At 37.2% G+C, this 22,737-nt stretch overlaps 1 long non-coding RNA gene across 2 annotated transcripts in view; it reads left to right on the top strand.

The window, feature by feature from the left end:
• The window catches only part of LOC126486483 (uncharacterized), a 222,069-nt gene that overhangs the window by 127,216 nt on the left and 72,116 nt on the right, over positions 1-22,737 (top strand). Inside the window, exon 1 of one of the 2 annotated variants that reach the window (XR_007588137.1) lies at positions 15,292-15,376. The exons of the other annotated variant lie outside the window; for it this stretch is intronic. This is a non-coding gene — a long non-coding RNA (uncharacterized lncRNA). Of the gene's footprint in view, positions 1-15,291; positions 15,377-22,737 lie in introns of those variants that run through there. 2 annotated transcript variants of the gene reach the window in all.

Genomic DNA, 22,737 nt, shown 5'->3' with positions numbered 1-22,737 from the left:
CAAAGCCAGAACATGAAGTAGGATCAAAACCCAGTGGCATTGTCCTTGGCTTCTCAGCAGCCCTCATTGTCCGCCATATTCAGAGAGTCCGGTTTTATCCCATGGTTTTTCAGTCGTAGTCCAGCTGGCCTTGGTGAGCTCACAATAGATCAGCCCCACTGTCTCCGTGGGTGGGTGCACCCCTCGTGGTCCTGACTTCTTTGCTCATATTTTCCCTCCTTCTGCTCCTCCTTGGGACATTGGGAACACTTTTCTTTTTTAAGACAAGATTTCTCTGTGTAGTCTTGGCTGTCCTGGAACTTACTTTGGAATTCCTTGGCTGGCCTGGAATTCAGAGATGCTCCTGTCTCTGCCTTCTGAGCACTGGTATTAAAAGCATGTGTCACCACCTCCTGGCACCACCAGACTTTTAAAATATCTATTCTATTATTATTATTATTATTTATGGTGTGTGTTTTACTTGCATGTTTGTATGTGTAGCACATGGGTGTCTGGTGCCTGTGCAGGTTAGATCCCCCTAGAATGGAGTTATAGATGGTTGTGAGCTGAACCCAGGCCTTCTGACAAGTGCTGGGCCAACTCTTTTTTTTTGCTTTATCTTTTTATCTTGCTTTTCAAATAGAAAATTTAAATGTATACATTGCAATGGACTTCATTATTGTCTTCATAAAATATGTCAATTTCCTCTGCTCTTACTCATTCCTCTTCTCTGCCCCCTTCTTGCCATTCCATCTCCCGACCATTTGTTCCCACTCCCTTACTGCCATTTCTTCCCTTCCCATGAACAAACTTTTATAAATGTAAAATTTAACATATAAGAGAAAGTGTATGTAATTTTCTTTTCTATATCTGGTAATCAAACAATTTTATCCCATACCATATTTCTTAACTGCAAGCAGTCTGGATATATTTGATGAATATATTAAAGAATGCACATACTCATGTTGCAAGTAACCCCAAGAACAGAGGCTGTGCACTATTCCAAGGTATTGGCCTGATGTCAATACTTTAATAAAATGATCCGTATATCCTAGTCCAAGGAAAAGAGTTTCCACAGGGAATATAATCTCTACAAAATACTGAATGATTCCTAAAGAAAAATATGCAGTCAGTGGTGCTTTGAGATATGTTCTTTTTCTTTCCCTCTGATTTCTGAGCATGGCTTCAGAGATTGAGTTATAGTTTGAGGCCCTTTCCAACACAATGGAAGGAAACCCTACAATCATACTCTTGTATTTGAGCAGTCACTGTATCAACAGTGGGCTATTTCAGCTTTTAGTGGACTACTCATTAGAAAGAGTTTTACCTGCCATGTAAAAGATATTGGTCACAATCTATCTGAATTTCTCAATGGCTGAAAGTTTGTTAAGAATGGGTGGATCAGAGCTGAAGAGATGGCTCATAGTTTAAGAGCACAGACTGCTCTTCCAGAGGATCCAGGTCAATTTCCAGCACCCACATGGCACTTCACAACTGTCTACAACTCCAGTTCCAGTGGATCTGACACCTTCACATTCAATACAAACAAAATAAATTATTTACAAAAAGAATGGGAGGATCTCTGCTAAAAAAGAAAAAAAGACCTTGGAGACAAAATCTGAATTCACTGTTTTCTAAACTACATCAAGGAGCACATCAACAACAAAAGGATATACTTCAAGGAAAGAATTATACACATAGATACTTGTCATTGACGTGCACGTTAATGTAGCAGAGATGCTTGACTTTGGAATTTCCTTTCAATGTAACCAAAGTTTTGGTGAGGTAGTAGCAATGTTATATGTTGAACCCTCAAAGTTGACTCATGTAAATTGCTTAACAAATTCTCAGACTTCCTTCTTACACCAATCTTAAACTCACCTACTTGTTCAAGAGGTGAAATATGTAAAGCTGAGTGTTCATGTACACACTTAACACAAGTGCTGAAATTGCGCAGACCTCGGATTCTGGGTCTTCTAAGATATTACTGAAGTCTTTTAGTATTCTATAGCAAAGATAATGAGTCACATATCTATGATCACATATGTGTCAAACTATGAATGCATTTTTTTATTTCGTTTCTAAAAATTGAAATGAGGTAAATATCCCTTCGTTGTTTATTTTGAAAATACAGTTTTTTGATATTTGTAAAATAACATTGAAAGAGTAGATAGGCAAGGGCAGGGAAATTTTTTTATTATTTATTTATTTATTAAGATTTCTGTCTCTTCCCCACCGCTGCCTCCCCTTTCCCTCCCCCTCCCCCAATCAAGTCCCCCTCCATCGTCAGCCCAAAGAGCAATCAGGGTTCCCTGCCCTGTGGGAAGTCCAAGGACCACCCACCTCCATCCAGGTCTAGTAAGGTGAGCATCCAAACTGCCTAGGCTCCCACAAAACCAATAGGTGCAGTAGGATCAAAAACCCATTGCCATTGTTCTTGAGGACTCAGTAGTCCTCCTTGTCCACTATCTGGGTCTGAAAAAGCCTGGGTTAAAACCGGTCTCGCTGAACATAGGGAAATGGTTTTTAAAGCAATGACTTTTGCTCTGGCACTGATCTGTTTATGCTCCCTCTTGGCATAGGATTTGCTACAAAATTCGTGCTATGATCTGAGATTACAAACTCCTTAAGATTAGATGAAACTTAATCTTTCAAGTACTTGTTGCCTCTTTCATACTGATTCTGAAATTAGAATAATTTTTTTTTCCTGAGAAATGTGATATCAGATCACTTGCTAGCTAGGTGAAAATCATCACGGGTAGAGGAGTGAAGAGAAATTTCCTATATAAATGCTCATGTTCATGTTTTATACCCACGAGTCGTGATACCAGAGATTCACAATAAACTGTGATTAGCAGGACAGGGCTACTTGTCCGGGTCCCATTTGAAACCTCTACAATCATGATGCTGCTGACTTTGGGTATCGGGACACCAGTGTGATGCCTCCAGGTTGAATCCCATGTATTGTTTGGAAACTGTAAAGAGTGTTTGTTGTCAGGTGTTTGAAGGTGGATAGACTATGTGTATCTTGATTTTTAGGAAAACATGGTATTTATATTTTTCCTTTTTCTTCTATTCCTGCCTGCACTGTAATAATTTCATTCACTTTCCTCACTTTGAAAGGGAACCCAGGTAGGATGAGCAAGCTGTCAAGACTTACCTTTCAGACAAGAAAGCAGGAGTACAGTAAACCTTCATGGGTAGAGAGCAGACTGAGCTGAACCACAGAGACCAAGGGCCACCTAGAGTGGCTGGATATAATATTCTTGCTTGATGAGTTCTCCTTCACTTGCTCACCCCTGCACAGTTTGGGTTCTTTCCCTCATCCCCAGTTCAACTTAATTTCAGTTCTGGGGATAAAATATAGGGCTCTTATCTGTATTCTCCTCCACTATAGTATCATTTGTTTTAAAAGTATGTTATCTTCTCAAAATAGATAAAGAAAACATCATTTTGTAAAAAAATATAGAAATATAGATACAGATCAAATATCACCTGGGAGTTATGTGGTTACTTACTGAAATCTCATTTATTTCTTTATTTTTAATTCAAACATTTTATTTTATTTATTTTTTTTGCTTTATAAATAATACCATTCAAAATTTCCACCTCTTCCCCTCCTCCCATTTCCCTCCCACTCCCCCACTCTACCTCCCCCCTCCAGTCCTAAAGAGGACAGGGTACCCTGCCCTGTGGAAAGTCCAAGGCCCTCCCCACTCCATCCAGGCCTAGGAAGGTGTGCATCCAAACAGACTAAGCTTCCAAAAAGCCAGTACATGCAGTAGAACCAAATCCCAGTGCCATTATCATTGGCTTCTCAGTCAGCCCCATTGTCAGCCACATTCAGAGTCTGGTTTGATCATAGAAATGATTAACTACATGAGTCAGTCTATGGCTATCTATGCTGGCTGCTAATTTTATGTAACAGTCTCATCTTATATCTGAATGCCCAAAATACTTTCCTATCTAAAAATATATTCTCTACTTGCCAATCCTCTATCTTGAATTCTCACTGATATGCTTTCTTGTAAAATGCAATGATTACTTCTAGGTAGGAATGCCTGATAATAATACATCGTGGTCTGATTAAAATACAATGCATCTCTCACTTGGAGAAACAGGTATGCCAAACAAGAAGAATTTGATGAGACCTGTATGTCAAGAAATGTCTAAGTATAAGGAAACAGATTCAAAAGTTTGTCTTGGTAGAATTATTATAGAAACAGTGGACAATTAGCTACAGGTACTCTGAGAAAGGCCAGGAAGGTGGATAAACAAAAATGGGAGAAAACTTAATCATTTCTAAGATCTGATGTAATTTTCTATTGAACTCTAAGTCTGTGAGAAAGTATACAAATCTTTAAATGTTAGTGTCTGAAAGCCCAAATGTAGAAAACGCCTGGACTTCCTGGCGTCAAAAGGAAGTGAACTACCACACTCAAAGACCTAAGACATTCCGAATGAGGGGCAGTTTGGGTGATCAAGGAGGATGAGAGTGTTGTGCTCTGTAAGATGATGAGATGGAAGTATTGAATTGCAGTCGGAGATTCAGATGCTAATGAGAGAGAGAGAGAGNGAGAGAGAGAGAGAGAGAGAGAGAGAGAGAGAGAGAGAGAGAGAGAGAGAGAGAGAGAGAGAGAGAGAGAGAAACTCACTCAACAGCATAAAAAGTCAATGATGAGCAAGGAGATTTCAAAACTGTATTGGGATTATGGGAAACCTTCCCGGTTAATAAGGCACAATTTTAATCAATTATGAGGGGAAAATTGCAACAAAGAATAATTTATAAAATTATAAAAGAAAGATAAATCTAAAGATGAATGATCCATAAGGGGCCAGGTTTTCATTAATGTGGCTCCATGAGCCGTTTTCTCCCTCACTTCCTTTGCTTTGCAGTAGAATGACCCTGGGTATTGTATGCATGCTGTCTAGATCCAGTGTGGTACTTTTAGGCTTTATGCTAAGTTTAGTGATCCTCACATTCTGTGCTAATCATAAAATAATCACAAGTGTCTACAAAATTGACAGCTTATAATAATTTAGGAAACCATTAATTCTAAAAGAGAAGTGACTTTCACCCAATTTGAAAGTGCTTAGGTGGTTTTCTTAGAGCAGGAATAATAAGAAAAAAAGGCTATCATCTCTTTGTGTAATTTTCTGCAATTTTACCACTTAAACTAGGTGTAACTGGAAAAGGCTTCTCTGCTCAAAGGCTCTGAAGGAAATTGTCTTTTCTGGGTAGCACTACAGGATAATGCAAAGGTCATTGTCATGTTTTAGATTTTTAACACATTTCCCTTTGCTATAAATAGCCGTGGCGGCTGTTTTCATCTCATGAAGACCTCAGCTACATAAATTGGATTTAAGATGTAAAGTGTCGGCCAGGTGAATTTAATTGAAAACATGTGTACATAGCATTTTGTTCCAGGTCTCTTTAATTACAGGCTTTCTTTTTTAAATTTTAGATTTTTTTCTTTTTTTTTTTAATTTTGCTAGAGCTAATATTTTTAGAGGCTCTAGCTATTAAAATATGGATTTGAGTTTAGTATTTGTAGGATAAGAAAAACATGAGGATTCCTCAGTGACCCCCCCCTTCCCCACCTACCCACCAAACCAATCTCTACTAGACCCTCGCTCCAGCTCCTATTGGCTGGGACCCAGGGAGGCTATCTGTGCCCTCCATACCATTCTCTGCATGGTCTGGCCAGACGATTTTTAGACCCATTGCTTCCCATAGGTTTGAGCCCCACTTCCCAGCCACCTCTACTCTCTAGGGCCCCCTACTCTTTTCCTAGCCTTGGAACTCAGCTGGACTCCCACTTTTCTAGGACAAGAGCAACCAAAGAACAGTTACACACACACACACACACACACACACACACACACACACACACATTTATTAAGTTCCTCTGTGTTCTTAATACAGTACAATGACAACCGTCAATGGCTATCCAGCTGGTGTAACTGTTACTGCATTATGTGCTTTTAGGAGTTCAGCTATTTTAGATTTTATGTGTGAGTGAGAACCTGAATTATTTGTCTTTGCTTTTTTGGTTTATTTAACTTAAGCATGGTGGTCTCCAGATTCATCCGTGTGGACACAAACTATAGCATATCTCTGTACTTGCCACATTTTTTTTGTCCAGTTATCCATTTCTGAGGACTTAGATTGATTATGTGTCTTAGACATTGAGAATTATGTTTCAGCAAACATGTAAGTGTAGATATCTTTTTTGGCATGTTGGTTTTAGTTCCTTTGGATATATACCCAGAAGTGAGATCATATACTAACCAACATTCCCACCAATAGTGTCCAAGTTTCCTATTCTCAAAATCCTTGCCAACAGCTCTCTCTTATCTTTTGGTTAAAGGAAATTATGACAGATATGAGGTGTTATCTCACTGTAATTTTAATTTCATTTCCATAATGAATAATGATGGGCATTTTCCCCCACGTACTTGTTGGTCATTGAACACCTGAACTATTATGACTATTTTCTTTTCTTCTTACTGGCTCAGACTATCCTGTGTCATTATTCAGAAAGTAGAGAAATTAAAGACAACAGAAGTGTTCAGTGTTTGAAATGTCTAAAAGTATTCTTTCTTTCTACCATTTTTTTTATCATCTTTGAGAAACTGAAATATACCTAGATAGGATGGTGCTAAGTAATAAGATTATATAGTTTGAAATCATGAATTTTTGGTCTTCAGACTTTGTTAGGTTTTGTTTATTTCTTCATTTTCCTAGGCAACTTTTAACAATCCCATGTCATTCAGGCTTGTAGTCTATGGGCTGACATAAACTGAAAGTTTTCCAGGGCTTTTAGTGTTAAAGAGGGACAAGTTCAGAGCAAGCTAGGGCGTGTGGTCACTTTGGCCTTACCATAGCTACTCGGAGTGTATTTTTCTTATGCCCAATAAAAGATTTAAGCTATACTTTAGAGATAAAGAGGAGGCTTTCAGGTAGACCTTCCTTATCCTTTTTTCTGACTCACCAACCTCTATCAAGGCTTCCTTAAACAGCTTCTGTCTTCCCTATTCCCTGTCTTTTTGTATCCAGGAAGTGTTTTTTTTTTTTTTTTTAAATCTGTTTATGGTATTTTTTAACAGGGCCAAGTCTGAGCATACTAACAGGAAACTGTCCTTACGTGACTTGTAGAGTGTTTTTGTATGTCCAACTTTTTGTATCACGTAAAAGAGGGTGATTCAATTAAAGAAAAGTTTTATAATGTTCTCATTTAAATTACTCCCAATTAAATGATAAATGCCCTTTTAATCCTTGCCTATAATCTTATTTTCAGTCACAGAGCTGTCATGGAGACTCTTTTTATGAGTGCTATTGTTCTTCCTTGAGTGACAGACACAGCTTTGTTTTTCATACCTCAAGTCATTTTATTCTTCAACAACATAAACATACTAAATTGTTTTCCAATTTCAACACAAACCCTACTCTTTCTAATCTCTCCTATTTCTCTTCTTGTCTCTCTCCACTTTTTTTTTCCTGTTCTCTTCTTGTCTCTCTCAACTTTTTTCCTGTGTATTTGGGTTGAAATCAAGAGAACCCTTCCTCTCTTTATCATGGTCTCAGTGACGTTTGCTCGTCATTCTTCAGTATACATGGTTTTGTATTACTTCCAATGGTCATATTCTAACTAAGTTTTATGGGAAGTTTCATTTTTATATCTAATTTTAACTGGGATTATCCTTTAAAAGTAATTCACAGCAATGTAAAGAGAATAATATAATATCAACCATAATTTTTCTAGGCAGCTATTACATAGCTACTCTCTGTGGGTTTTGTCATTTTCCACGATTGTTCTAATTAGCTACATTTTCACATTGATCTTTAAGATTAGTCCGTTTATATTCAGGATTGTATGGAATGTCCTCCTTTCATGTTGTTAAACACTCATTTAAGATTCAAAGCACACCTCAGTACTGATGTTCCCAGCTTTACATCTTAATCTCCTGGTCTCCTTTGCTCCATAAATTCTCACTGGCTGAATTATTTGCTAATGTTTCCTAGTACATTAACTATATCTATAACCTCATTCTGATACCTGTCAAATCTCTCTCCATAACAAGTTTCAGATCATATTTCTATTAGAACCACAATTACTCCAAATGGGTTTCATCATTCCCCAGATCCCCCATTTTAAACACCCTGTTGTGAGGACACCATGAACCACCCCTCCTTTCTCCCGCTCATCAGTCACATCGAGCCAGTTACCAAGTCTTGGTGGTTAGCACCCCGTCACATCTCATAGATCTCTCCCTTTCTCTTTGCCTAGATGTGGGTTCTTAGGTTTTGGACGCTGTTTTGTGCAATAGTATTCTAAATGCAGCCTTTCCCTGGCCCTCTCAATCAATTCTCCTTATTGCAGCCAAAGTGATTTTTCAAAAACATAAATTTGGACGTGTGGTTAAGATGTGTGGGTTCTTGAATGTTGTAATCTTTGATTTATAACTGCTTTCAACTCTTACTAGCTAAATCCTTGGGAAGTTGTTTAACAGCTCTTTAAGCCTTCATTCCCTCGTTGATAATTGAGATTACAATCACTTGGAGCTTCGTTCTGAGGACTAAATGAACAATCTATTTGTCAGAGTGCCTTGTGTCTAAGTTTTCACTGGGTGGTGACTGCCATTTTCATGGCTAGTGTTGTTGTTGTTGGTATTTAATATACTGTTCCCTATTTGAATTAGTCTGTGCTTCTCTATCAGGGGTCAGGTAAAGTTTCAGCTTACTGTTTTGCAGAAGACTTCTTATGCCTCATTTGGTTCTTATAATTTCATTTCTTACTATTGTTCTTGGTCTATTCTCTACTCTGTGAATTATTTACGCATTTCATAACTTTAGACTTCCTTTTCTTTTTTCAAAAAACCTTATCCAATATTTCTTGATTTTTTAAACTATTTATCTAACTAATCTCATTACACTTTTTAAAATTTCAGCTCCAGCTTAGTCTTTTCTTAAGAAATCCTTGTCCTTACTCTAGTTCGGATCAATAATCACCCCATTTTTCTCTCTTCTCTTCTCTCTTTCACCTATTTTGAGACAGGGTCTCTCTGTGTAGCCCTGACTGTCCTAGAACTAGTTTGGTAGACCAGGCTAGCCTTAAACTCACAAAAATCTGCATGCCTCTGCCTCCTAAGTGCTGGGTTTAAAGACATGTAATACTGACCCCCATTTGTTCTCTTAAGTTCCCATGCACATAGCTCTACTATACTATACTACATTGTTCAGTTCATCCCTCCTCCCAGAGACTGAGGATGCATCCAATTTACTAATAATTTGCATTGACAATTTCCAATCTACTACTTGGCAAATAGTGTTAACTGATAGGCAAGTTTCCTGTCAATAAATAGAGACTTGAAGTATAAAATAAAGATAATTAGAAAAGACAAATAATTAAATATTTGAGATATATGTTAGGAATTATATAATTATTGACAATTTTTTTGTTGTCTATAAGTGTTAAAAAAAGGATTCTACATGAACAGTGTCTTTAAGAATGGATTAGATTCAAACACACACAAAAAATTTTGTTTTCTTTTGGGAAAGGAAAAGTGTAAGGGCAGATATAGAAGCTGCAAACATGAGTAGTAACCTATGCGGTACATAGTGCTGTTAGTTAACAGTGACTTTTAAAAGTCATTTTGTGTGTGTGTGTATATGATTTGGATACGTTACATGGTGTGTCTGTGTGTGCGTGTGCACATGTGCACATGGTGTGCTTGTAGGTCAGAGGGCAGGTTTAGTATCAGGCCTCGACTTCCACCTTGTTTGAGAAAGAGTTCTTGGTTTTGCCTTGACCTTGATTTTTAATGCTGTATACACTGATCTGTCTAGCCCCCAAGGTTCTGGGGATTCTCCTGTCTCTACCTCTCTTCTTACCAGAGGAGTTGATATTACAGATGGGTGCCACCATGTCTGACTTTTCAGTAATTCTAGGAATCTGAACTCAATCTGTGTGCTTGCACAGCAGGTTTTTCCCCTCAGAACCATTTCTTCAGTCTACCTTTAACTTTTAAAGCGTAATTTTCCCCGGTTCTATAAAGGATTCAGTTGAGTTCACTGAGATCTAAAAGGATTAGTACGTTTATAATGTTCACAAACCTGTTCCAAGGCAAAAACAACAACAGCAGCAGCAACAACAACACAACACAACACAAAACAAAAACATATATTAAAATTGAGCTCTTCCAGAATCTGAAGAATTGCAATCTTTTCAGTAACTCTAATACAACTCATGCTGACATGTGAGAATATTGATCGAGTAGTCAGTGTCTTAGATTATAGCTGATCTTCAAAGAAGAGCGAAAATAGCTCCTGAGCAGGCTCCATGCATGCTTTCATTGTCTGCATGATAGAATTGGAAGAACCTGTGTCAAAATCACCTTTTCACTCTGGAAGATGGGGGCTTTTCTAGGGCCTGTGACAAGCTACACTGCCAAAGTGTTATGAGGACCACCCATGAAAGTGCACCCTAAAAATGGATAGACAAAACTTTATTCTCAAAATGTTAGAACCTTATGCAAAGACATGCAGGGTAGAAGGAGAAAATCCTTCATTTTTTTTCAGGACAGAAACTCCAGTGAGGGAGTGAGGAATAACTTTATTCTTATTAACTTTTTACTTCTACTATGCATCTAACAACTCATCTGTGAATTTCTCAAAAATATTATTCCAATGATCTCTGCTCCTAGAGCTACTCAGAGTCAATTCTTTTGGCTTATAACCAATATATGATTAATCAATACCGTACGTATTCAGTCAGTGTTGGCATACAATTTAAATAGCAGCAACCCTATGATTAAATAACAAAAAGTACATGATTTAAATCTAACTGGATTTAAATATGGAAAACATGCTGCATCATTTTTATAATATATTAAGTCGTCGAAGGTGGAGGTATATTTTTTCATGACCCTCTTCCCCGTGTCTCCATGTAAGATATTGATTGCCAAAAGATAGGATGTTGTGAGATTTGGAAGGTGGAACTCCAGTAGAGCCAGAAAATCTTTTTGGCGACTCATTGTGAGAGATAGCTACAGATGTATCTTTAAATCCTTTATGGATATAAATAAGTGCTATCTCCGAATAACTGGTTTCTAGACTCATAACTAAATAGAGAATTTAGAGTTTTTCATTTCAAGTCTCCAACGCTGACCTTTCATTTCTAGTTCTCTCCTACTAGCTGTGTATAACGAGTGTCCAGAAATTGGAAAACTCCAATTTGCCCAGTCTGTCCAGTGTTTCAGAAAGATCCTCCTCCTCATCCTTCAATTACTCATTTTGGTTTACTTCTGCAACTTCTTCAATGCTTGGGCCAGGCCTCATTTCACAGTAAATACCTCCTTCTGTAAAACTCAGAGAGGTTCTGTTCCCATCATTGGACCTTTATTGCTCCAGTTATTCATAAGAGATTTGGTTTTAGAAAAACAGAGCACTAAAGATGGTAATCTATAATAGGCTTTCTGATTTAATAAAACCATTAAAGTTATTATGGGCAGCAATAAAGGGGCTACTGGTAAACCACAGCATGTGGAAGCAAAATAGATTCTTATCATCTATAATTTACTAGTACAACTACTTGCTGCCATAGAATACTTTAATGAAAGTGAGTAGAATAACGGTGTTTGTTGGTTTCAGTGGGAAATATATAAAGGAAGAAAATGATCTCAGGATCTAAAATCCCAGATTAAGGTTTATATAATAGATAAGAAAATTTCTGTATCTTCTCTGAGAGAAACTTATATTTCTTAGAATTTTATTAAAACCAAACTCGAAGTCTATATAGATGAAGAATGCATAAGTAGATTTCAAAGCAACCTTTTAGTGCTTCTTTGACTAGGAATGGGCATTTGACTTACAGGTTATGAAAACTGGAATGGAGACATATGGCTGATACTGATCAGGGAAATGTGATAGCTTTTACTTTGTTGAGTTTCATTTATCAGAGAGAGCATCCTGTCCTCCCAGGATGAGGATGCTCGACTACCCTTTCCTGAATCACTTACATTTCTTCGACTGAGAATTTAATTTGTGGTGGATTCTGAGACCCCTTTTATACCAACCATCTCCTTTTGCTTTGTTAAGTGTGACCTGATTCAGGTTATGACATGGTCCTCGGTATCAGATAAAATTTGTGATGTGAATGAATTATATATAGCCTACACCCCAGTAATTATATATAGCCCACACCCAAGTAATTACACTATTTGTATTCACATAGTTGTGGGCTATGCATGGAAGTGTATTGAATGTATCTTGATCAGAATAGAAGAAAATATGTGAATTAGGTTGAATGTGTTGAAATTGGTTCACCAAGCAGAGATACTATTTACAATTGTTCACAGTGACTGACAAATAGTCCTGTTTGCTTGGGCAGATGGCTGACACCAAGCTACTAGAACTTCCTTGGCATATGATAGAAGAGGTGTGAAAAGAAAATAGATTTAGGTTGTAAAGCCTGTTTATCTAGCGTATTTGTCACACATAAAGTTTTAAATGATATGTACCCTACAAGGAGTGTTATCATTCACGAGGAACTCTTCCACTTGCCAGGAATGACAGTAAGATAGCCTTCCAGCAAAATAGAGCTAATATAACAGCTCACAGTGGACACGGCTGCCTTCACATGATCAAGCCATGGAATCAGAGGGAAATAGCTTTGGGGAATCTGGGGAAGTTGGAGGAAGTAGTTGCAGGTACATATATTTTATACATGTATGAAATCTTCAAAGAATAAATAAAAGTATATAAAATCTAGGTTGCTGAATTAAACAGAGATTCTAGAATCCTAAAGCACGGAGACAAAATGTTAATACTTAGTCATCGGAGGTAGTCTGGGGAATGTTGGAAGACTGGTAGCGTATCTGAAGGAGTCATCAGAATTCTTTCCCTCACATCTTGTCACTGGTTATTTGATCAAAATGCCCCAAGGGCTGACACACATGGACAGCTTGTAAAATATTATTTCATTTTCAGAGATTGGAAAATTCTCAGTCTGGTGAACAGAAATTTGACTAGAATCATCAAAATAAAGAATCAATTTCTATATATGTGACAGTTTACACTTCCAAGGCATCCTCCTCAATTTTCCTTTGACAAAATTGTACACAGGATATCTTTCTTTAGCTTTCCTCTGGAGAAATTATGCTCATTTACATGGGGAAAAATGAAAGGAGGGGTTTCCACACTAATCAGGAATTACTGTACTCTGACTTTATTCAAGAGAGACAAAAAGTCACACTATGATTCTTAGTTAACCCTTTAGAAGGTCAGTGTTGTAACAATGTTTTAGCTTGAGTTTGTCTCATAGAAAACTACTAAGTTCTCAAACCTAGAAACAGTCATCCTAAAAACTCAGCAGAAACCTGTATTTTTTCCTTGATATGTGTGTTGGGGATTCTTGCTGTGGGAAGGGCCAAATGAAGTAACAACTGTACAAAACTCTGTCTACAAAAGGACAGCATATGAAGCGAGTGCCTCCTTTCCTGCATGGGTTTCAAGATTAGTGACGCTATCAACAATCCAAGAATGTAGAAGTGGTGGTGTTCCCGTCTCCCAAAGTTCCATTCTGCTCTCCTTTTTGGCCTGCTCAGGAGAGAACAGAAATTGAGGAACCCTGTAACTAAGTGGCAAATTCAGTTGTAGCAGCTCATCTAGATGTGGTTTTCTTCGCAGAAAAGACGAAAACATTCCATATCATTTCCCTAGCTTTTAATTTCATAAGACTCACCTTCTCTGTGTTCATTACTGGAAATCAACAAAACTTGTTAGCTTATTATGTTGGTCTTGGCCTACTAAGTGCCTTTCCCACAGTATCTGAGAGCTACAACTATTTTCAGCTTGTCTGTGACTCACAGACGATTTAGTTGTCCATATATATATATCACATAAATTGTTACATATTTGCTTTTTGTATGTGAAGAGTAAATATTATGAGTGAATTTGGTTTTCCTGCCCCAAATACTTTTCTCAAAACAAGCATCCATGAACGTTTATATTCCTTATTAAATGCCATGGTAGTTTGCTTACCATTGTTTTTTACAGGAGAATCCTTTTTGCAGTTAACAAATGTGGCATTGGTTCATGCATATGGAATTTAGAGAGCTTATCATTGGTTACAAATACCCTAAAGAAGCTAGCCCAATACATGAGTTAAATAGTGTCTGGAATCAAACTTTACCTTATTAGCTTATCACTTTGTGGACTGGCTAAATAATGTTATTTGCTCTGAATCATCAACAAATGTATCATTCTGTTTTCTCTAAAATTATGAGTCCACGATTCAAGAATAACAGGTTAAAAATTGGAATCATTTTCTCACCATCATATTAGTTCAGTAGTAAAATATTTGCTTTTGTCACTGTAACCTTGAATTTGTCTTGTGTAGGGTTTTTGTTCCTGTACCCAGTTGTTCTTCCAAAACATTGTATTTGAACTTTTATTTGATAATTGTATGAATTTTATCTGGACATGGTTTTGGAAAACATAGAAGCTGTAGGAAGAATTCTATTTTATTTTAAAGGCTTGTGTACTCATATCCTCATCCGACTTTGCCCAGTGATCAGGAATAGGAGCTTACCAAGCTGGTGGATGTCCCCACACACCCCTGTGCATATTATCATCACTAATTGAACTCAGTGAACTAGTATTGGGTTATTATTATTTGTTGTTTTTAAAGATGACATGACATTGGGAGAGAGATGTGTTAAGGAAGCTGGAGGAGTCTACAGAACAATCAGAGAGATGTGTTAGGGGAGCTAGAGGAGTCTACAGAACAATCATCAACCTTTTAGATTGTTTCTTAACGCTGTCACCTATAATGTTCACAAAAGAGCTGTACAACTGTATACAAGAACACACTGTAGAAAAATCCCATCTTGTTTTAGCTAAGTTCATGGATCTGTGTTAGACCATGTTCGCAGCTTTCCTAGAACACATGTGTCCCGTGTTTCATGGACTATATGCAAGACCATTCTGTGGTTATGATTTTTGTAAATATTTTGTCCTCTACATCAAAGGTTATTTTTTTCTTTCATCCATATATCTATACATATTTCAATACTTTGAGTTTAGGTTGCTAAGTAATACCAATTAGTTTGAACTTATATCTTTCCTTTCTACGTTGAGATAAAAAAAAACCCCAAAATCTTCTCCACTCTCAAAAAACTTTTAAGAAGACCTGGACTATTGCCCAGTCTTATTGGCAAGCCCCATTCCTAATTTGTGCAGAAGGTAAAAAACTCTCATTCCTGGTGATTTTTACTGCTAGATGCATGTAGACTCTGAAGTGCCAGACCCAGCTTTGCACTCCAGGAATGTGTGGGAAGGCTCACCAGCACTTACAGGGGGAAAAGGAGAGACAAGTAAAGCTCATAAAGCTACGTAAGTACATTTTATTTCATTGCCCTCGCGTCTGGATATTTTGGATATATTTCTGAAATATACCTAATGTATATATTGCTTAAAATGGATTATACCTCTATAAAAGAATAGTTTTTGTTTGGGGAGATACTTCATAAGCACATTTTAACGATATCCTATACACACTCAATTTCTAATTGATATTTTCCATCTATAATCACAAGAATTTGATGAATTAGAATGGAATGCAGTTGAATGCTACTTGGTTCAGTGGGAATTTTTCATCTAATTTGGAAAATTAAATCTGGGCAGTATAAACTCATTGAAATTTTATTTCTTCCTTAAATACAATGCTACTATCTTAAAACTTCATTTCTAGCACATTGAAATATATGCCACAGAGGAAGTCTTAGGTTTCTCTGAGCATACTTGTGTATTTCATTCTCTCATATTTGTTATAGGCATTAATGTTTCTTAGTTCTTTCAGGACCCATTAACACTCATGCTCAGAACATCAACTCTCTCCATATTTGAAGTCAATGAGTATTCTAGTTAATGGTGTAGATCTAGTCCCTGGAGGCTGCACATATTATTTTCCTAGAAATAAAATTTAATATGCTTCCATCACTCCAAGTATTAAACCAGTTTTATTAAAATAAATGTCAGTATTCAACCAGGCAAACAAGAGTATTGAACTTGAGGTAAGAAACAAAAATCTCAATCAAGATAGGTGAAATTGTTGGTCTCATTATCTACTGCAAATAGAAGCTTCTCTGATGAATGATGAGAGATGTATTAATCTATAGGTTTATCAACAAGCTGTTTATTAGGGATTGGCTTAATACTATAGTCATTTAAGAGGATAATAGTAGTAAGCTTTCCTGTAAGCCCTGTGTCCTTCTATCCACAAATTCTTTTTATTATTATTATTACAAATTTTCACCTCCCCTCCTCCCATTTCCCTCCCCTCCCCCCAATCCCCTTCCCCCTCCCTCTCCAGTCCAAAGAATAGTCATACAATGTTGCCAGGTATGGATTTCATCTTGTATTTTGTATAGTGGGTATTACTGACAATCATAAAGTGGTTGGTTATTCTTATGATGTTTGTTTGAGTATTGTACCAATGGGCATGTCTGGTGTAGGTAGGCCACTTATTTGTTCCCGGCTGCTCAGCCCCGAAATAACCACACAGAAACTGTAGTAATTAAATCACTGCCGGGCTCATTAGCTCTAGCGTCTTTATTGACTAACTCTTACATACTGATTTAACCCATTTTTATTAATCTATGTATCACCACGAGGCTGTGGCTTACCAGGTAAAGTTCTGGCATCTGTCTCTGGTGGGGTTACATGGCTTCTCCTGACTCTGCCTTCTTTCTCCCAGCATTCAGTTTAGTTTACCCTGCCTAGCTCTATTCTACCCTATCAGGCCACGCTAGTTTCTTTATTAACCAATGGTATTCACAACATACATAGGGGAGTCCCATGTCTTTTTAGTCTGTCGTTGTTGTAGCTCTCAAGGTTCACAGCTGGGTAAGCTTGTTTATTGCACAGAGATCCACAACAGGACAAAGTACAAAGTACAGAAAATAAGAGACTGTGGAATGCTCAACCCCAAATGGAAATTTTATTTCAAACCTTCCAAGGCTCAGAAATCATTGTGGAAGAACAGAAAGAATTTAATTTAAGACTCAGAGGTATTAGAAGACTACATAGAAACTTTATCTTCTGGATACAACTGAATAGTTGTATAACAAACACACACCAATTGTGACTGCGTGTGCAGATGCTGTGCATGTTCAAGCCTGACCAAATCCCTGCATAAGAGGGAGATGGGCATGAAATACTATCCCAGGGCAAGGAGGTATTGACACTTGATAGCTCTTGGGATAACGAGAGAGGGTTTTCCTTGGGAGTGATTCCCCTGGTAAGTTGACACAAAATTGTGTGTATAGGAAAGATACAGGGTCTGAGAGAAGTTAGGGATGGGTGTAAAGAAGATCAATACATTTTGAGAAACTACCAAAGAACTAATTAAAATCGGGGAAATAAGAGAAATTTCTGGACCGAAATCATCCCTTTATTCTATTCATACTTATTTTTATGAAAAGTGATAGAAGTGTGTGTGTATGAAATTTGCATGCAAAACTCACATAAAATATTGTAGTTTAAAAGTTGGTTACCATTCATTATTGTTTATTCATTGTTATAAAACTATTACTGTTCACTTGTAGAACAATTCTTGCCTCTCAGTGTTAGCGGGAAATAGTCTTCTCTCAGGCTTTTGCTGTGGAGGGGCTTTTCAGCCAGGTTAAGAATAAAGCCAATGATCCAGACGTCAGTTGATTAGCATTCCCATGGCATCTGTGATTGTTTTATGTGTAGTCACATGGCTTCTAAATAATTAATGAGGTGCAATCAATGCTTTTTTTTTTTCACTGTGTTGTGATAAAAAGCTCCATATCTTTTCCATTGCTTGGGAGCCTTAGAGGATTAGGAACTACTCCTGAGGCAATGATTTTGCATTCATATGAAGAGTGGAGGCAAATCCCAAGGAACTGAAGAGGAGAAATAAAGATGGCAAAAATTAAATGTTACTACCATAATTTGAACTTTGCATGGTCATTTGCCATGCTATCTACTGTTCACGCTAGCTGTTTGACATAATGAGTCCATCCCCCATTCTGATTTTTGTCTTTTGTTGCTATAAGACAAATAATACTCATTTGTATCTTCATTAAAAGTAATGGAGTAGCTTTTTGGTCTTGGGGTAGTGATGAGATGAAAAGAAAATACTGCTTTCAAGTTCAAGGAACTCATTGTTTTCAAGATAACACGTACATCCATGCTAATTATTCCAGTAAACGGGCATTACAAATTTGAGATCATAGTAGACCAGAAAAACATTCCCCCAAACAGTGACATTCAAATTAAACCTTCAAAGAAAAATGTATTTAATGAAATGAGTGTGAACTTTAAGTTTGCATTCCTCCAAAAACAAGCCCAGAGTCAGGTTTGGATTCATGTAATTTTTTTCTGGAACTTAGTAACAGGAAGCTTACATGCAGAAATGCCAAAGTGACAAGATTCACTATTCAGACTTCTTACCTCTGTGACAGATACAAGTGAGGAACAATTAAGGAAGGAAGGCTTTACTTTGTATCACGACATGTTGGAAAGTCTCACTGCTTTTAGAGCTTTGTTGGCTCAGAATATCATAACCAAATAGTGTAGTGGAAGAAAAGAACTACTCACTTAATGGCATCCAAGAAGCAAAGAGAACAATAGGAAGAACGAAATGTATACAGAACGAAATGTATCTTTCCAAAGCACACCCCCAATAACTTCCTTTAATTAGGATCCAGCTTCTACTATTTCTATCATCTTCCAACAATCCTATAATTCATAAATCTATCAATGGCTTAATTCTTTGATAAAATAAGAGCCCTCATCATCTATGATGTTTTGATGGCTAATTACAAGAATCTAAAATCACCTTAGAGGTTGATTTCTAGAATGTCTGTGAAAGACTTTCTAGATTAGATTAATTGAGGTATGAAATATAGCTTGTAGCATGTCATGAGCTAGGATCCCAGACTGTATAAAAATGAGAAAACTGGCTGAGTACAAACATACTCCGTTGTATGACTAAGGATAGAATGTGATAGCTGGGCTTTTGCTCCTGGATTATTCCCCTATACCTCCTTCCACATCTTTCTTATCATGTTGAAATGGTCTTTTTGAAATGTAAGCAGGAGGAAATCCTGGCTCTCTTAAATTCCTTCTTGTCTTGCATTTGGTCAAAGTAACGAGAAAAGGAGCTGACATAGTACCAAATCATATTCTGAGAACCCCCTTCTGAATATTACTGCATTTTGAAACAAAGCTTCATCATCCAAGACCCTTTTGAAGGTGTTGTATCCATACTCAGTAATAGAAAAGCAAAGAAAGCCTGCATTCATGAATATATTAGCACCGACAATTGAGAATGAGTCTCCTTGGTGGTCCTTTGAGAATTAATTTGCTCAGGGAAACCAGTGGGTTTATGCATGACTTTAAAACAGACCATATTCTGGGTAAAAGAACAACTCTAAAATGCGAAGTAAACTGAAATAATTTCTTCTAGTTTTATCAGATCATTATAAAGCATAACTAAGAGCAAGTAGCAAGGAGAACTATGAACTTGTATAACATTTGGGGATAAAGCAAAATTTAATCCAATTGCAAATACCTAAAAAAATTAAGGAAGAAATTGAAAAAATTATGAAATCAAATAAAAATAATGGACAACTTATCAGAACTTTTGGGATACCAATAAGGAACATCTAAAAAGGAAGTTTACACCCATAGTTTACTATGTTAAAAAAGATTTCAAATCAGACATCAGTTGGTTATTCCCACAATGTTTACGCCATCATTGCCCTAGCACATTTTGCAGGCAGGACAGATTGCAGATAAAAGGTTGTATGGTCAGGCTGGTGTTTATGTTTCTCTTTCAGTAGCCTGTAGAGTATCTTTCCATGTCATAGACACTGGAACATTGGGTTGAAGGTTCTATGATGGCACTACTTCCACCTTTTCATGTTGGATGAGTTCTGTGGATGTTGTCTTCCATAATAGGGTCTGGATATCAGAAAGCTGCTTATTGACTTGGAAACTGCTTGGTGTTTTGGGGGACATCCAAAGGACCCTTTCAGCCAAAAACTTACCTGGATGAAACCCTGTCTCCACACTGGAAGCTTCATTTGGTGACAAGGATTGACAAGAGAAGGCCAGTAGGGATTCTATCCCCCCCCCCCCACTATTTGGAGTTGTCATTAGATCACTTTGATATATAGGAAGTTTCCAGCACACTAGGTTTTTATCTACCCCACAAATACTGTTCATTTCTGTCTTTCCCCTCATTCCCTCCCTCAATTCCATCTCCCCTTTCCTTTCCCAAACTACTACTTCCCTTATGAACCCTCATACAGTCCATTCATAAAATCTATTCTATTTCTCCCTCCCAGGGAGTTCTAACCTCATACTTGACACTGTTTGGGTGATCAAGAACCAGTCTAGATAGCCTAGAGACTTAGAGTAAAACCAAATACCACTGGGGAAAAACCCCGGTAACAATAGAATGACTTCTAATGTTATTCTGCTCTACTCATAGATTGGCACCTTATTGAGCTGTCATCAGAAGGCTTCCTCCTGTAGCAAATAGAAAGAAATACAGAGACCTATAACCAGCCATTATACAGGGGGAGGGGAGAGAGAGAGAGAGAGAGAGAGAGAGAGAGAGAGAGAGAGAGAGAGAGAGAGAGAGAGAGAGAGAGAGAGAGAGAGAGAATAAAGAGCTTACCTAAGCTGCAAAGATGATGCGTTCTTGGGGAAAACAAATCACACGATCCCTATTAGATGTTCCAGTACGTCATACGATGGGGTCTGGTTTCATAGACAAACAAAAATACAGACTGACTGGCAGACAGGGAAGGACTTCTAAGTAATCAGTGGTTCCAGTTGTAGAGCTTGACAAGACTCACATTGCTTGTTAACTGATCTTCGATTACTCAGGTGAGCACAACCGAAGCAGCAAGGTGGCATCCAGTCATTCATTACTGTGATAGCATCAGTTTGTCTATAAAGGACATGGTGAAATATTGCAATTGAGGCTGTGGGAACCAGAAGTGTGATGTTGTGCTGGGGTAATACGAATTTGTTAACCTTTTTTTTTATTTATCTTCAAGCTCATGCCTCTAAATTTATGTATTTTCCACAGACTGAAAATATTAGGAAGTTTGGACAGCTTTTCTATGTATCTGCTCATCATACTCTAATGATTGTCTAGAAAACACTTATTACAATGCCAGTTTGTTGTATATACTCTTATGCCAAAAAGAAAGAAAAATCAAGATAGCAATTTCATTGAGAAAAAAACCCATTTCCTTTCTTTGTAGAGTCCTTGTGTATTAAGAAACCGCAAGTCATTGCATTTAGCTCTTATAATAAGGATTGAAGGTTTTTCTCAGTAGGAAACAATGAGGCAGATAGAAGAAAAGGATTTCCCAAAGAAGGAAAACCATGGAATGAGTCTAATTCTGAAATCCAATTGCACATGTGAGAGGTATCTTAAAATGTGGGTTTCTCAGCATGGTTTTGTTTATTTTTGTTTTTGCTGAGGTGACAAGCCTCAGGAAAATAATTTAAAGACTCAGACACTAGTCCTGAGGGAGGAACTGTCTCTGATTCATGCTCCTCTTTGCTCAGTGTGATTACCAATAGTCATGGCTTGTATGGTCAGAAGACATGCCTGTCACTCCTACTGGGGTCCTGCCCTGAGAATAAAGGCAGCACCCTGAAGGAATTAGATATGACCTGGCAGTCAGGAACAAAAGGCATTAGGAATGGCTCATTGTGATATTCTAGACAGGGACACCAGGGAGTTATTGCATTAGTACTTTAAAGGAAACTATTTGACATGAAACTAAAGAAAGTTAATACTTAAAAAGTGGAGGAAACTCAGCTATCAATCAGAAGTCATCTCTTTGGTATACTATACCACTAATATAAACATTACTCATGATATACAAAATCCTCTTCAGAGGTTAGTGTAAGCTGATGCATTTTAAAATAAACTAGGCCAGGTGATTTGGAAATAGGCAGTCTATTTGTACCAGCTGAACTTTTTCTTCTTTCCTTCCTTTCCTCCCTCCTTCCTTCCCTTGTTTCCTCCTTTCTTTCTTTCTTTCTTTCTTTCTTTCTTTCTTTCTTTCTTTTCTTTCTTTCTTTCTTTCTTTTTTTTCCATCCTTCCTACTCTCTTTCCTTTTCATTCTCTTCCTCCCTCCCTCTTTCCCTCCCTCCTTTCTTCCTTCCTTCCTTCCTTGATACTTTCCTGTGGAGTTAGTCTAAGTGTGTTCTATGGAGTAGAAAATAGCAGTGATTTATTATGCTTCTTTCCTCTTTCATGGGCACCATCAGCCTGTGGATAAACACAAATAAAGAATAATTGGAACACTGCTATGTAATAGCTTGTTTCTAGGGTGAGAAAAAGGCAATTTTATTTGATCACAGTAATATATTTTACTTTCAAATAGTTATAAATTGGATTACTCATTTCCTAGTAAAGGAAACAACATAACTTTGTGGAAAATTTATGTTGGAAAGTATAATATTTATAAATGATGTGGTCATAAACAAAGCAGTGAAGGTAAAGTTTATTGGTTATTTGTGAAACTAGACAACTATTATAAGTGTGTACATATAAATACCACTGCGTAATTTTGTGGTAATGGGCTATACTCATATAGTATGATTAGTTATCTTCTCTCTCTCTCTGATATATATGTATGTATATATATATGTCATGTATATATATATGTGTGTGTGTGTGACTTTTTTT

Source organism: Alexandromys fortis, unplaced genomic scaffold (genome assembly GCF_014885135.2).
Source record: "Alexandromys fortis isolate MF-2015 unplaced genomic scaffold, M_Fortis_MF-2015_v1.1 scaffold_18, whole genome shotgun sequence".
Lineage (NCBI taxonomy): Eukaryota > Metazoa > Chordata > Mammalia > Rodentia > Cricetidae > Alexandromys > Alexandromys fortis.
This window is presented reverse-complemented; position numbering and strand designations above follow the sequence as displayed.